The sequence below is a fragment of the Delphinus delphis genome, chromosome 15, assembly GCF_949987515.2.
Source record: "Delphinus delphis chromosome 15, mDelDel1.2, whole genome shotgun sequence".
Taxonomy (NCBI): domain Eukaryota; kingdom Metazoa; phylum Chordata; class Mammalia; order Artiodactyla; family Delphinidae; genus Delphinus; species Delphinus delphis.
The window spans coordinates 83,806,098-83,823,741 of NC_082697.1; the positions used below are offsets into that span (position 1 = coordinate 83,806,098).

The following is a 17,644-nucleotide window of genomic DNA, read 5'->3' on the forward strand; positions in this document are numbered from 1 at the left end:
CCAAGTTCTAAGGAGGAGCTTCCAGACACACCCTAACAGATTCCTTCCTTTGGGGGAGGGAATTATCGAAGGAGAGCTGTCTGTTGAGCAAGTGTACCGTGGGCTTGCCTCCCGTCCTAGTCGGGGATTGCTCCCCTTGCAAGCCAAGAGGGGGTGTGCTCCAAGAAAACTGTTCATGGGTGCTGGAGGGAGCCTGGAAAAAGGGAGAACTACAGCCCCAAGCTGGCGTATGTCCAGCTGCAGAAGCTCCCCAGAGGGGGGCTCCTTTGAATGTTTAGGGCATGCAGGAACCCAGAAACAGGAGTCAGCTCTCCAGCTGAAGAATTCAGAAGTCAGAGGCTCCCCACGGCAGCCAGGGGAGGGGAGGGCGCAGGAGCGGAAGCCAGCTGCACGTTTGCTGGATCAAGGATGGGAGGGTTCCCGGGGGAGCCAAGTGGATGGTGGGGAAGCTAAGTGGGCTTAAAGCCCTACTGCAGGGGTGCTGCTGAAGCAGGCTGCTGGCAGGGTGAAGAGAGCCGGTCCTGAGGGGCAGGACCACTGAGCCAAGAGCATGGAGGTCTGCAGAGAGCCACTGCTGGTGTCCCAGGCTGGGCACCCCGACAAAGGGCCATCACATGGCCAACTGCAGAGTTGAGGGCAGCCAGCACTAGGCAGGTGAGAGCTACAAATAACACCAAGCAGGGGAAATTCTGAGCTATTTTTTCCTCTACTCTCCCCTCCTCATACCCTGACCCTGGAGGAGAAAGGAGGGAATCCAGTGAGAAGGAAGAGTCAAGGAGCAGAGACAGAACAGATCACATGCCCTTCCCATGGCGAGGCCCCAGACCTCTGGCTCCACATGGGGCAGGGAGAAGCTGGAGACTGGACATGAGAGTAAGATGTTCACAGACAGCTGGCAACTGAGAGGGGCCTATTCTATTATAACCTGAAGTGACCCAACAGCTATGGGGTTCCCTGAGATAGCATCCTGGAGGGGAAGTACAATGGGTTGAATTGTGTTCCCCCAAAAGCTCTGTCGAAGGTTTAGCCCCCAGGACCTCAGAACATGACCTTACTTAGTAAGAGGGTCCTTGCAGACGATCAAGTGAAAATGAGGTCACTGGGGTGGATCTTAACGCAATATGGCTGTGTCCTTATGAAAAGGGGAAATTTAGACACAGAGACAGAGGTCAGGGTGATGCAGCAGAAACCACGGATTGCCAGCAGAGCTCCGGAAGCTCGGGGAGAGGCCTGGAGCAGGTCCTCCCTCGTGGCCTCAGAGGAACCAAGCCTGCCCACACCCTGATCTCAGACTTCCAGCCTCCTGAACTGTGTGAGACTCAGTTTCTGTTGTGTAAGCCGCTCAGTCTGTGGTACTTGTGATGGCGGCCCCAGGAAGCTAACACAGGAAGGCGGGCCCAACAGCGTGGCTCAAAAACAGTGGTCTGTGACCCTCTACTCCATTTCCTGCTTCATCGTCATGGAATGGGTTTTCATAAACATGTAAAGAAAAAACTTCTATAGAAAACACGCAAAATGTTAGCAATGGTTACCTTCACACGGCAGGATTTGTTTTCCACATTTTCTAATTTTTTCAACAGTAAACGTGCTCATTGTTTAATACTTAAGTATGGCATAAAAATATACATATATCATCTTACTGGGTTCTCTCTCCATGACCTCCTATCAGAGTCCTGCCCCTGGAGGAGAGGAAATCCGTGAGAAGGTCTGAAGGGGTGGAGGGTGGGGAGGGGCGGGGCTTAGCGATGAGGGCCCCGCCCAGCCTCCTCCGGACAGGAGCCCTGGGGGCTAGTGCTGGCTCGGCCTCTAGTAAGCTGGGTGGCTCTGAACACCTCTCTCACGCCCATTTTCTTTCGTCTTTAACAGGAGAAGGAAAAACGAAATACTCTTAGGTTAAGGAAGCAACGTCTGGGCCTTGACTCAACTAGAAGGGGGGGTGGGGTTAGAGGTCACTAGAAGTCAGGTGCGGAGGTGACAGTGGGATGGGAGGAGCTACACATCTAGCTGGATGGACAGCAGAGAATGAGAGTAAACGTGAATGAGTGGAGAGGAATTGGTGGTTGGGGGGTTCACCCTCAGAGCCATGGGGGTCCCTTCCCTGCTAGTTCATGCTTCTCACGCCCTGAAGCAAGAGACCACCCCCTCTCCTCCTACCAAACCTTCCCCTAAATCAAGTCCTAGATGATCCCCTAAGGCAATGACATCACCCCAATTCTGCCTGCAAAGCGGGTCCCGGGCTGTTGTAGGGGCACTTTTCGGGGGGCTGCCCCAGATTGTGAGCCTCCAACTTCAGCCCTAAGCTACGGAGCGGGATGAGAGAGGGATCCCCCTTGCCAAGGAGATGGCTGCTCCCCGGGTCACCTTCCTTACGCCTGGGATTTGAGGACCGGGACCTATTCTGATCGACACAGCTCTGCTCTCCTGCTGAGGACTTACCGTCAGCTGGAGGCTCAGCTCCGGCCTCGGAGACTCTGCAGGTAGAAGCGGGTAGAAAGAAGCTTGACTATGCAGACAGGACAGAGCCGCCCTGGCTACAGTCCGATTCTAAGCCTTTGCAAAGACACTAAGAAAACCTGCAAATAAATAGACGACATAGTGAGACTCGGGTCAAAATATCGGCAGGACACTTTACCTCTGAGTTGGAAACGGATGGGGGTCAGAGGGGGAGTCTGGAAGAACGAAAGCCCAAGAAGGAGCCGGTGCATCGTCTCTGGCTTTGAAGACAGACGTGAGTGTGAGAAGATGCTGAGACAGGCCCTTAGCCGACAGTGGGCAGGGACGCAGGGGCCTCCGACCTAAACCGCCAGAAACTCACTTCCCCTGACCCCGAACTCCTGGAGCGGACTCTCCCCCGGAGCGCCAGAGAAGAGGCCGCCCCGTCCAGTGCCTTGATTTTGGCCTTAGAGACCCGAGCAGAGAGCGTGGCCATCCCACTGGGACGTCTGGCCTCCGAGCTGTGAGCTGCTTTAAACAACTAAATGTGTGGTGATTTGTTTGTTATACAGATATAGAGGAAGAACACGGACAGGGCGGAGCTGGAGACCACGTGGAGACTCCCTGGGTAGTGAAGGCCTACAGGAGGGGAGTGGCTGCCATTGCTGGAAACCCGAGAAGCCCCATCCTTCCCGAAATTTCTCTCCTGAGGAACAAAAGCCCTGTGTTGCTGGGGGAAGGTTAGCAAAACCCTGTTGCTCCCAGAGCACTGGTAAGACCCACGGCATGTGGCAGGAAAAAGAAAAACACACACTATCCCCATGGGAGAGGGGCAGACATAGGTCCTGGGCTCAGACTTTTAGAGCCGCCAACCTCGCGGGGAGGGGCAGCATCCCCAAGACCCCAGGACCCTCCTGAGACTGAGACACAAAGAGCACCCTGCCCCTCCTCCAGCAGGCCAGCCAGCACCGAGGAGCAGGCGGGAGTGCCAGCAGGAGGAGAGTCAAGGGGCACCGGGGGGGGGCGGGGGGGGGGGGCGGGGAGGGAAGCCGGCCACGAAGCGGGGACCAGCAACCAGCCGGCTCCAAGCACAGAGCCACGCCAGCCGAGGCTGACAGTAACCATAGCGACAACAAATGCCAGCCTTGCGCAGCTGGCAACTGCTGACCAGTCTTGTCGCAACCAAACTCCTGCACTCCCAGCTCCGCACGCTGAAACGGCCCAGCAGAAGTCTCCCACACACAATGCGTCGCATTCATTTTAAAAATTCGGAGACAGACAAAAAACAAGAAAGAACGACCCACTGGAAGGAGACAAAGCAATGACCAGAAATCAACTCGATCTTAGGTCCGTGTCCCCAGCAAATGTACACGATGCGTATGCAGCTCAAATGCACCTGAACACTGACGCGACGCAACAAGGGGATACTGACAAATCGTCAATCACAGCAAAAAGAGTTTAGTATATACTTTTAGAAATGAAGATCTAAGATACAAAAAAAAACCCAGTAAGAATATATAAGATGTGAATAACAATTTAAAAGCTTGACCTATTGGATCAGACAGAAGAATGAACTCAATAGTTAGAGAAATATACATTTTTTAAAGTGCATCTGATACAGTTATAAAATTGACAAGCTAAAAAATAAACCTAAACCCATCTTTTAAAAATCAATACTGCATAGATGCCACTCTCTAAACCAAAAAGTAATAAAATCAGAAAATAAAAAGAATGCAAAAATATTTACAACGACTACAAAACTAGTACATACCAAAATTGGTAGATATTTACAAACACATAAAGGAAAATTATAGCCCTAAGATAGGCATTAAATTAAAACTGGAAATTAATGACATTCAATGCAGGAGGCTAGCACAGAAAAAAAGAATAAACTCAAAAGACGTAAAAAAAAAGACAAGTATGAGAAGAAATTTTAAAAGAAATAATTAAGCAGATTTAAAAAAAAATTCTGCCACAAATATATTACCTGAATCTAATCATGATGTAACACCAGACAAACCTAAACTGAGGAATGTTCTATAATAACCGGCCTGTATTCTTCAATAACGTCAGTGTTATTAAAGACAATGAAAGATTGGGAAACTGTTCCAGAGTAAAGGAAACTAAAGAGATGTGGGGGGGAATGCAATGCATGATCCTGGATTTTCTTTAGCTAGAAAAATTATTATTGAGACAGCTAGTAAAATGTGACTAAGATCTGTGGGTTAGACAATGGTATTGCATCGATGTTAATCTCCTGATTTTGATCATTATACTGTGGTTGTGTGACAGAATGCCATTGTTTTTGGGAAATGCACATTGAAGTATTTACACACACACACACACACACACACACACACACACACACACATATATGTATAGCGGGGGGAGGAAAAGCAGGATAAAGCTAACTGTATTAGCAATGAGCCAAAGATGGCCCCTGGGTGGTTTATTTCTTCACGGCAGACTGAGACCAATAGCTCAAAAGACCAGCAGCCCCAAACCCAAATGTCAACACATGTGAATGTTTTAAACACAGTCCAACTATCAGCACATTTTTAGTCATTTAGAAGCTGCATGCTTTACCCACCCTGTGAAACCACACCCAGTTTCTGATAGCTATAAACCATGTGGCTATAAAGACCCCAAGTGGCTTTGACCCAGAGATACCCCCCGGGGTTCCCTCATCCTCCTCTCTTCTGGGAAGTGGCCCCTGGGCCCCAGCCTCTGGGTGGGCTCATGCTGCAAGAGGCCCCTTTCTCCCTCATGCACGCGTAAATAATCTTTGCATGTGTTCCTGCCACTTCATGTTTACATCTTTTTCCTTAACTGGCCCTGAAATCCATCCAGTTCCTGGAACCCCCTATACAAATGTGGTAAAATGTTAGCATTTGGGGAATGTAGATGAAAGGTATTTAGGAATTCTTTGCACCATTCTACTATTATGAGTTTTCTGTAATTCTGAAATTGTGCCCAAAATGAAAAATTAAAAAGAAAAAACTAAATTCAATTCTTGGAAAGGATTTATTACAACTAATAAAAGAGTTGTTTTGTATTTTAAACTAATGAAATAGACTAACTTCAGGCAGGACTGATGAAGAAAACAAGAAAAGGCAAAAAAGAAACAATTTTTGGACATGAAAAAGGAGACAATTACAGATAGACTGGAGTTTTCTTTTAATTATGAGACTATTATAAATAATGCCATTACGTTGAAATTAAATTGGACAACTTTCCAGAAAAATATAAATTAATCAAATTAACAAAGCAACAGAAAACCAAATAAACTACAGAACATTAAGTGAAATGGATCCATACTCAAAAATATACCCATCAAAGAAACATTAGGTCCAATCAAATTCCATTCAAAATTTTTGCAATGTGCACAAGGCAAAACGGATTTGTATCTAGACAACACACTAAAAATAAATAAGAAGAAAATCCAAAAGAAATACAGGCGAAGGTGATGAATATACAACACAAGCGTATATATTGTTTATGGCTACATTCATATTTGTAAGTAAAACAAAACATGAAAGGATACATAGCAATTTCAGAAGTTACCTCTGAGTGAGAAGAAGGAAAATCCAACAGGGAGGGTGCAAAAAGCCTTCAAGTATTTATGAGATTTTAGTTCTTCAGAAAATCTGAAGCAAATAAACCTTTAACATTTGCTCAGTCTAGATGATAAGCACAAAGGTTTCTTTCTTTTTCTACTTTGCATGCTGCATTTGAGATATTTCCTAATATAACTTGTTATAAATAGTAGGAAAAAAATATATATATAGAACTATGGATTGCAGTAGGGGAAACTCCTTCAATAAAACCCAAGTTCAAGGCATAATGGAAAAACCTGATACATTTGACCTTATCAAGATTTAAAACTACAGTACCAGTTTCAGTTTTTTCCCACAGCTCAAATCTGTCCCAACTTGAACAAAAAAGAATCAAAGACGGACAAATCCTCCATCATTTCTGCATCACTTCCCACCCTCACGTTGCTCTCTTTCTTCACCAACTGCCTTAAAAGAACAGACTACACTGAACTTTCTCTGTCTGCAAACAGATGCGCTCACACTACCCCACCTTCACTCCCGAGACCCGGCGCCGCTACGGCTTCACAAATCTGAGATACGACGCCTCTACTCTTCTCTCACTACCTTATTCAGCTGCTCATACATTCCGACCAAAAAACAAGTATAACCGCGCCAATGCCTTGCTTAAAACACTTCAGGCACCAACAGGACCCAGTCCACACCCCCTAAGCTAGCTTGATCTGCTCCCTCACCACCTCAGGGCTACTCCAGAGCGCGGAATCCAGCCGTACCCCCTCGGTTTAAGCCTCTTACCTTTGCATATGCGGCTCCCTCCGCTTGGAATACCCTTTTGCCCCCTTCCACCTACGCAGACCCTATTTAAGTCTGATCTTTAGCCCCGCCTCCCCCAGTAGGAGCCGACCTCCCTCCCAGGATGTCCATTCATCCAGTAGAGATAACTACCAGGGCACGCATACCCTGAGGGCCCTCATCTGTTTACAGGACTGACATCTCCATAGGACCCCAGCCACGGATGCCACCCGGTGCTTCCCCATGGGCTGACCCAGACACTCTAAAGGCTAGTCAGATGAATACTGACACTGTAGACCCCTGAAATAACAATCGTTTCACAAACTTCCTTAATTGCCCTCATAGCTCAGAGCCTACCCTTGGCTGGATGTAAGGTCCGCAGGAGGGAGGGAGGGTTGGAGAGAAGGGGGGCCTTTCCTCAGCAGTTCCCTCCTCACCCACAGGAGGTCTGGACGCCTGAGTGGAGTTCAGGGACCTGCGTGAGCAGAGAAGCTCCAGGTCAAAGGTCAGAAACAAATCCACCGTCGGGAAAAAGGGGTGACCATTCGCGGGAGAGCTAGTCCCCCGCTCCTTGAGGCCAAGGCTATCACTGGGTACCCTGCGGTAGCCCCCTGTGGATGGTGGGCTCAGAAGAGGCTGAGCTGTGGGAGGTCAGAGAAGCAGTGAGACCCAGTCAGCCTGCGGCCCCCAGCCCACACCAGACAGAAACCCTGACCCTCCGCAGAAGACGTCAGACGGAGCCGCCCACCCAGACCCCCCCCGGACCCCCCGCACAGAGCACCCCCCCTCCTAGCGCCCGCCTGGCTATGCAGCCGTGGATTCCGCCACACGTGCCCTCCCTACAGCCGGGAGCCGAGGGAACCACCAGTCCGAGGTGCCGCGGAGACCTCAGAACCGGCCAGGTCCGAGGTGCTGGACGCCGTAATACCAGACTGGGGTCCGGAAGTGCGCAGATCACACTCGGACACCCCTGCACTGCGTAGGCGCCCCTGGATTGGGGTGGAACTACAATTCCCGGCAGCCTCTGCGGCAAGGCACTTCCGGTCAGCCAGAGGCGCTTCCGGCCACGGGGGGGCTGGCGTGGGCGGGCACGCGTGGCGACGTGGATTGGCAAGGAGGTGTCTCCTTTGGCAGCCCCGGTGCACCTGCAGGCTGGCCATGAACACACCATCTTCGTGGTGTTGCCGGGCCGGCAGTGGCCCTGGTGGTTTCCCGCCGCATCTGATCCGATCTGTTCCCATCCCGGCGCCATTTTGAGTGGCGGGTTATGGGCTCCCCAGTCTTGAAAGTCCAACCTGGTCTTAGCTGTAGGCCTCGTCCCAGAAAGTCTGCTCTCTGAGGGGCTCCATGTCGGACGCGTTATTTTGTAAAAAATGCCTGGCCTTCAGCCCTCATGACAATCCCCGAAATAGGTATTGTTAGCCCCGTTTTGGGGTAGAGGAATCAGAAGCAGCCTTTCTCAATATTTTCACTCTGGAGGCACCCTTGAAATGATTATCAGGTGTCAGGGAAGACTTGCCTAAGTATTATGTCTGCAGCTCATGATAGAATATGGCTATATATATGCATACACACATATGAGATGCCGAATATATGAACTGGACAGTGGCCAGACCACATATAAAAGCAGAACTGTGGGGACTTCACTGGCGGTCCAGTGGTTAAGACTCCAAGCTTCCGATGCAGGAGGCGGGGGTTCCATCCCTGGTGGGGGAACTAAGATCCCACATACCGCGAGGCAAAAAAATAATAATAATAATTAACACCAGAACTCTGACCTACCACCTCTGTGAGCTACCCAAGAAACCAACCCCCTTACCTACAGTAAAAAGCCCAGGAAGCCAGACTGCTATCTCTAGTCACATTCCAGGAAGCTAAACAGTAACTTTTATAGCAGTTGGTTCCAAATGACGAGGACTGGATCAATAACTGACAGCTTCCCTGGTTTTTGTACCTGCTTCTAATTAGGACCAACCAACGAAAGTCAAACATGCTCCCCTCCAAAGAAGGCATACCAGATATCTTCCCTTTTCCACTGTAAAACTCTCGCATTCCTCTGCCTGTCTTTGAGTCTCTACTGAAACAAGTGACAGTGACTGTCTCACTTGCTCTAACAAGCTCTGAATAAATAGCCTTGCCTGTTTTCATTTGGTTGGTCTTCATTTAGTTTCAAAGATACAGTTAATGGTAAATATTTTTCTGTAGATTCTGCTTATTTTGACTAGCTACTGCATTGTGTGGCTTTCCTCTCATTATTTGCTATTAAAATTTATTATTCAAAATTCACTAAGTGAAGGTAACAGGAATTTAAACTTAAAATGATGCTTTTCAGATTATCAGTGCCACACGAAGAAGAACTTTCTGATTCCTAGAGCTGTTGAAAAGTGTAATGGGTTTCAGGTGGAGGGTCAGAGGGTATTGGAAGAAAATTCTCCTTTGTGATTGTATAGATCTGTGCTGTTCAATACAGTAGCCACTAACTACATGTGACTACTGAGTACTTGAAAGGTGGCTAGTCCAAATGAATATGTGCATTACAGGGAGATCAGCTCGGTGCTTTGTGATGACCTAGAGGAATGGGATAGGGAGGCTCAAGAGGAAGGGGATATGGGGATATACGTATACATATAGCTGATTCACTTTGTCGAACAGCAGAAACTAACACAACATTGTAAAGCATTTATACTCCAGTAAAGATGTGGGGGAAAAAACCAACCCCGAATGAACTTTTTGGCCAACCCAATACATGTAATAGCAAAAATAAATAAATAAATAAGATGTGCTTTAATTGTAAAATACCCTGAATTTTGAAGACTTGGTATGAAAAAAGTGAATGTAAAATATGTCATTAATAACTTCATAATGATTATATGCTGAAGGAACAATGTTTTAGACACACTGAGTTAAATAAAACACTATTAAAATTAAAAAATAAAATGATGCTTTTCATATGCTTCTAACATTTATACTGCTAAAGTTACTAAAGCTTAAAACTTTAGGATATCTTATATTACATAATAGTGTTAATAAATTTGACTTCTTATTTTACAATGTTGCTAGAGCTGCCTGCAGATTTTAAACAACCAAATATGATATTAGTCTGAAATAGATATTCTCTGTGACATGTGTCGTGTGTGTGTGTGTGTGTGTGTGTGTGTGTGTGTTGGATGGGGATGTTAGGGGTAAGGAACGTCATTATGTGATTTTGAAAAACCTATAAAATGATCATTTAAGCTACTTACTAATATGTTCAAATAGTAAGTTTCATATCAATTAAGGTTTTGCATTATTGGAAACAACCTGCAAGAACTTTTAAAATACGCTGTTAAGTTCAGCTCATGCTCTTTTTGAAAAAAAGGAAAAAATAATCTTACTTTTTTGTAACATGGGATTGCTTTTCCTTTTGTTTCTAATTCCTGTATTAGGTTTGGACATCAGGGATTTGAGTCCTTTGCAGATTCAGCTACATAGTTTTCTACCTTTTGGTTTGTTCTAGAGAGAATTATAAACAATAGAAATCATCTCCTTAAGAAAGTTTAGAAAGATTCATTTGTGAACCTTTTGAGTACAGAACCTTTTACAGGATAATTGTTTGAGGGTTTTATGTCTTTTTATTGTTGTTGTTCTTTTCCTGTTTAATCAACTTTGGTAATATATTTTTTTTCTTCCAAATTGTCTTTTAATTCAGTACTTCCAAGTTTTTTACTATGTTATTTATCATGTCTGTTACTTTGAATTATTTAAAATTTCCAGATGTATTTTTAGAGAGTTTTCCAATAACTGGTATCTCTTTTGTACTGATTAGCACAACCAGAGATTTAGCGCTTATTTTTTTCCCAAAGAGAAAGCTTTAGATTTATTCTTTCTCTTCTTCTCTGATGAGAGAGAAAATAAAACTCTTACAGGTATCATCTTCTAACATCAAGATTACATGGAAACTGGGCTTCTCTGGTGGCGCAGTGGTTAAGAACCTGCCTGCCAACGCAGGGGACACGGGTTCGAGCCCTGGTCTGGGAAGATCCCACATGCCGTGGAGCAACTAAGCCCATGCGCCACAACTACTGAGCCTGCGCTCTAGAGCCTGCGAGCCACAACTACTGAGCCCACGTGCCATAACTACTGAAGCCCATGCGCCTAGAGCCCATGCTCCGCAACAAGAGAAGCCACCGCAATGAGAAGCCCACACGCTGCAACCAAGAGTAGACCCCACTCGCCACAACTAGAGAAAGCCCGCGTGCAGCAACAAAAACCCAATGCAGCCAAAAATAAATAAATAAAATAAATAAATTTATTTTTTTTAAAAAAGAACCAATGCTCAAAAAAAAAAAAAAGATTACATGGAAACTACTTTAAAATAAATGGGGAAGGGGATCAGTCCAATCCTAATTATAAAATGAGAACTAAAAATGGATGGAGCTATATTGCTTCGGAGATGGATGAAACTGCTGTAATAGAGACACTAAAACAATAGTGCCTTAAAAAAATCATAGACAATTATTTCTCACAAGCCCTTCTAAGAAACTTAGAAAACTAGGCTTCTTCTAAATGACTACTCTACCATCTCTAGGGCATTTTCCTCCTCTCCATGATTCAAGATGGCCATCAACCACATCTGTATGTCAAACAGCAGTAAGAAGGGAAAAGTGTATAAAATGTCCTTTCTTTTAAGGGCACAATCCAGAAGAGGCATGAGTCACTTCTGCTCATATCCCACTGGACAGGTCTTAGTCATATGACCACTGCTATCTACAGGAAGACTGGGAAAAAAACGTCTTTATGCTGGGAGGCAATATTCCCAGCCCCAAATCAGGGATTCTGTTACTACAGAAGCAAAGAATAGATATAGGGAGGTAACTAGCAGTCTCTGCCACAGGAGATAAGAGAGGATTCGCAATGTCACGGAGAATGCCACCCAAACAGGTGAAGCAGATTGTGACATGAACAATGAACCTCCCCCCACCTCGTTGAGTTGGACTATAGACAGCAATGAATTTTATCCATTTACCCCATTTCACTACAGGACAAAATTTAATCTTGGGGGTGGAAATGATAAGCAGTAATAGCTTACCTGGATATGCTGGATAGAGCTGGAGACAAGGGAATCTAACTGCTCTGATTATAGGTTTTTATGTTTTCAATTTCTTTGAAGAACATAATAAACATACAGTATAACAAATCAAACAATACAAATATAAAGAGAAAGCTAATTCCTCAGCCCCTACGTTCCAAAGTAACAAATATAAATAGGCTAGTATCTATTCTTCCATATAATTCCCCTGCCTCCGTGTAATCATATATAAAATCATACAAGGACCATTCACATTTAATATGATTATTAATATAGCTGGGTTTAAGTCTCTCATCTTGCTATTTGTTTTCTGTTCATCCCATTTGTTCTTTCTTCTTTTCATCTTTTCCTGCCTTCTTGTGGATTAATTGAATATATACATATTTTCAATAATTTTATTTATTTATTTATGGCTGTGTTGGGTCTTTGTTGCTGCACGCAGGCCTTCTCTAACTGCAGCCAGTGGGGGCTACTCTTCCTTGTGGTGCGTGGGCTTCTCGTTGCAGTGGCTTCTCTAGTTGAGGAGCACAGGCTCTAGGCATGCAGGCTTCAGTAGTTGTGGCCCACAGGCTCAGTAGTTGTGGCTCAAGGGCTCTAGAGCACAGGCTCAGTAGTTGTGGCACCTGGGCTTAGTTGCTCTGCAGCATGTGGGATCTTCCCGGACCAGGCTCGAACCCGTGTCCCCTGCATTGGCAGGTGGATTCTTAACCACTGTGCCACCAGGGAAGCCCTATTTATTTTCTATTTTATCAATTTATCCTCCAAACTTATCATTTTCTTTCTATCCTTTTTCTTTCTGTTAATTTCTTTGGGTTTAGTTTGATGTTCTTTTTCTAAAATTCCTAATATGGATGCACAAAAATAAACAGAGTAAAATAATAAAGGCAACTTCTATGTTGAAGAAGAAGAAATTCTGCAAGTCAGAAGAAAATGAAATGCTTCTTCTTAAGTGCTGAAAGAAATAAACAAAACAAAATAAAATCCTGTTGATGTAGAATTCTCCAGTGGACTCCCTGAGTTGAAGGACTGAACCTGAGAGTCCAGGGAGACCAAAGTAGTTAGAGTTCTCAGGACAGGGTGCCAGAGAGGGCTATAATAATGATGATGTCATATAATATCATTTGAAGATAGATTATGATAAATTAAAATGGATACTGTGAATCTACAAGAACCACTAAAGTAAGAAAACAACGAGTTATCGTTAATAAGCTGACGAAAGAGATAAAATGGAATTGCTATAGACTGAATATTTGTTTCCCCAAAATTCAAGTGTTGAAACCTAACCCCCAAAGTGATGGTATTAGGAGGTGGGGGCTTTGGGAGGTGACTAGCTCATGAGGGTAGAGTCCTCGTGAATGGGATTAGTGCCTTATAAAAAAGACCGGAGAGTCTGAGCCTGCATGCCACAACTACTGAAGCCTGTGTGCCACAACTACTGAAGCCCGTGCGCCTAGAGCCCACACTCTGCAACAAGTGAAGCCACTGCAATGAGAAGCCTGCGCACCGCAATGAAGAGTAGCCCCCGCTCACCACAACTAGAGAAAGCCCATGCGCAGCAATGAAGCCCCAACGCAGCCAAAAGTAAATAAGTAAATAATGTTTATAAAAAAGAAAAAGAAAATAAAAGTAGAGAAGGTCAAAAATCCAAAAGACCTAGTTGAGAATGACAAAATTTTATTACTTTTTGAAGATATAGGAGAATATCTTCATGATTTTAGAATGTGGAAGAGAATTTCCTAAGAAGAACAGAAAAACCATTAACTATAATGATTGATAAGACTGTATCAAAAGTAAGGACACGGTCAGAGGATGAATGAACTAGCCATAGAATGGGAGAAGATATCAATAATATACATAACTTCAAAGCACATCTGCAGAATTAAGAATGCCTACAAATCAGTAAGAAAGAAGCAGATGATGCAACAGAAAAAAAGAAGAGGCCAAAAACACTCGAGAAGGCACTTTCAGGAAGAGAAAACCCAGATGGACAAGTAAGGACACAAAAAGGTGCTCGACTTCAGTAATGATCAAGGAAATGCAAATTATAAACACCAGACTGGCACTGGCAATTCCAAGGATGAGCAGGGCTGTAAAATCGCTGGAACCCTAATTACTGGAGGAAATTAATACAACCGCATGGGGCAACATTTTGGTATTCTCTAGTGAAGTTGGACAAGCATATACCCAGTGCCCCAGCAATTCCACCTTCAGATATATACCGCTAAGCAGGAGTTTACAACCTCAGCACCACTGACTTTTGGGGCCAGATAATTCTTTGTTGGGGGCTGGGGGCTGTCCTGTGCATTGCAGAACGCTTAGGAACATCCAGATGCACGTGCACCCTCCACAATTTTACTACCAAAAATTTCTCCAGACGTCATCAACTATCCTCAGGGGAGGGAGAAGCAGCAAAATTGCCCCCAGTTAAGAACCTCTGGTTTAATCCAATCCGGTAGTTTATGTAAATTGGGCAAGGAATTACAGCCTCATCAGACTAGAGACTTAGATAACAGGCAACTTGAATCCTGAATACATGGCTTGCAAGGCAGCATTTGCTTTCCTTTACCCATAGCCAAAAACTGGGCCATCTTCCACGGGAACTGATGGGGTTCCTTCAGCATCTCCATTTGGAGAGCTGACCTTGGAATCCCTAAAGCAACTATTAAACAGGGTTTCTCCAAACTAGTGGTTACCAGTGGGAAGAGAGAAGGGGGGAGGGGCAAGATAGGGGTAGGGAGTTCAGAGGTATAAATTATTCAGTAAAAAATAAGCCACAAGGATATAATGTACAACATGAGGAAGATAGCAAATATTTAATAATAATGATAAATGAAGTATAACCTTTAAAATTTTTGAATCACTGTATTGTACACCTGTAACTTGTATAATATTATACATCAACTATACTTCTATCAAATATAGTAATAATTATAATACAAAACAAGCAAATAAACCAACAGGGTTTCTCACTCATTTCTTTGAGAAATATTGCCCAGGAGAGCAGCTCCAGATCTCACATTCTGTCTCAAATCTCTTTGCAAACATGGAAACTCACCCACATGATAAGGTAGCCCCATGCTTTCTTGAGACAATAACAATTTAACGATTAACCAACGCCAGCACAGTTAACGTAACACAATGCCAACACTACTAAGCCCCAGATTTGTTATATGAGCCCCTGTTATCATTAAGCTTCAACTGAGAAATCAGTGTCCCATAATGAAATCTCCTCTTAGAAAAATTTAAATAACTAAATCTCTTATCCTTAACTTGAAAAAACTCTGCATAACCCCACTCATGTGGGTCTCAGGCACCTAGGTAAAAATCTGCCTTCCTTCTTTTAAAACCTGCACTGTCTTCCATTAAAACTAATGTTTCCTTCAACATCTCCAGAGGTGGATTAATCCTCCCCCAAGGCTATTGTGTTCCCACTTTTCCAAAACCCCAACAAGTCAACCGTTTATCTGAAAAACACATGGCAGCTGTGAGGAGCTTAGAAGTCACCACTCTATCCGCACAACAAGTCAAAAGCTGAACTGAAAAATCAACAATCTTCCCAGATTCATCAGAAAAGTGAGGTCACAGGGCAAGCCACTGCCCCCCAAATTAGAAAGACAGTCGGGTGAATACAAAGAAACACAACTTACCAGAGCAGAAACCCACAAGCAGAAACCTCCAAGGGAGCCAGTTCCGGGGCAGGAAAACCTGGACTGTAATTGATGAATTGCTGGAAGCTCCAGTGTGGATGAGTCTGAGAATCAAAAACTCCATGGACACCCCATCGTCGGGGGGGAGGGGTCCCCACGCTCTTGTGAGTTTCCCTCCAGGAGCCTGACCAGGTTCTCACAGTGAATACAGGAGAAAAATCACCTCATACTTCCTGCAGGGGAAGGGGAGAGGTAACCATTTTTAAATACACCAGAGCATTCTGGTTTCCTTAACAAGGTCTGCCCTCAGGAGAAACTAGTTAACCACAGCCTAAGCTGCTTGGGTCTTATCAGAACCTAACTGACCCAAGGGAGGGAAATACCCAACTCCAGCCCCTCCAACTGTATTAACCCACTGAAGGAGGTGAAGCGGGTTAAAAACCACTTGTGAGGCTCACAGTCCAGAGGCACAGACTCATCAAAAGACTGAATCCTAATCATTGTACTATAAGCATTTCTCCTTCCTCCACACATTACCGTTACATTACCAAAGGCCAATTTACAACAGGTTTTTGTTTGTTTGGTTGGTTTTTCATTTGGTTGGGGTTTTTTTTCGGCCATGCTGTAGGGCTTGTGGGATCTTAGCTCCCCAGGATCAAACGCAGGCCCTTCTAAGTGCAAGTGCAGAGTCCTAATGGCTGGACCACCAGGGAATTCCCTACAGCAGGTTTTTTAACCCAGTACATCATATCCACCTTTCAACAAAAAATTACAAGGCATACTAAAAGGCAAAAAAAAAACCCAAAACAAAAAAACCCCAAACCAAAAACTAACCAACCAAACAAAAAAGACAACAAACCACTTTGAGAAGACTGAGCAGGCATCAGAAGGAGAGTCAGATATGGCGGGAATGTTGGAATTATCAGACAAGGAATTTTTTTTTAATATGGGGTGGTTAGTTGTGTTTTTATAATTAATTTATTTTATTTATTATTTATTTTTGGCTGCGTTGGGTCTTCGTTGCTGCGGGCAGGCTTTCTCTAGTTGTGGCGAGCGGGGGCTACTCTTCATTGTGGTGCGCGGGACTCTCACTGCGGTGGCTTCGCTTGTTGCCAAGCACGGGCTCTAGGACTGCCGGCTTCAGTAGTTGTGGCTCACGGGCTCCAGAGTACAGGCTCAGTAGTTGTGGCACACGGGCTTAGTTGCTCCGCGGCATGTGGGATCCTCCAGGACCAGGGCTCAAACCCGTGTCCCCTGCATTGGTGGGCAGATTCTTAACCACTGTGCCACCAGGGAGGTCCCGACAAGGAATTTTTTTAACCTACGATTGGACATGTATACACTACCAAACGTAAAATAGATAGCTAGTGGGAAGCAGCCGCATAGCACAAGGAGATCAGCTCTGTGCTAGAGGGGTGGGATAGGGAGGGTGGGAGGGAGACGCAAGAGGGAAGAGATATGGGGATATATGTATACATATAGCTGATTCACTTTGTTATACAGCAGAAACTAACATACCATTGTAAAGCAATTATACTCCAATATAGATGTTAAAAAAAATAAAAAATAATGACTAGATACAAAATATATATATATATTCTAAAGGTTTTAATGGGAAAAGTAGTCAACATGTAAGAACAGATGAATAATGTAAGCAGAGGGATGGAAATTCTAAGAAAGAATCAAAAAAGGAATACTAGAGATCAAAACACTGTAACAGAAATAAAGAACGCCTTTGATGTACTCATTAATAGACTGGACGTGGCTGAGGAAAGAATCTCTGAGCTTGAGGATATCTCAACAGAAACCTTAAAAACTAAAAAGCAAAGAGAAAAAAAAGAATTAAAAAGCAGAATAGAATAGCCAAGAACTGAGACAATTTCAAAAGGCATAACACATGAATAATGGAAATATCAGAAGGAGAAGAGAGAAAGAAGGAGAAATATTTGAAGGAATAATTACTGAGAATTTCCCCCAAATTTATGTCAGACTCCAAACCACAGATCCGGGAAGCTGAGAGAACATCAATCAGGATAAATGACAAAAAAAAAAAGAAAATCCTGCACCTAGGCATATTATATTCAAACATCAGAAAATCAAAGATAAAAGAACAAAATCCTGAAAGAAACCAGAGGAAAAAAATCAGCTTA

General features: G+C 44.3%; 1 protein-coding gene across 2 annotated transcripts in view; it reads right to left on the bottom strand.

Annotated features, from left to right (window-relative positions):
• Nucleotides 1–2,644, bottom strand: part of LOC132438360 (zinc finger protein 300-like) — a 32,460-nt gene extending 29,816 nt beyond the window's left edge. For both annotated transcript variants that reach the window (XM_069541436.1, XM_060032490.2), the window contains exon 1: nt 2,437–2,644. The gene's annotated coding sequence lies outside the window, so the exon portion shown is untranslated. The remainder of the gene's footprint in view (nt 1–2,436) is intronic.
• Between the last annotated feature and the right edge of the window lie 15,000 nt (nt 2,645–17,644).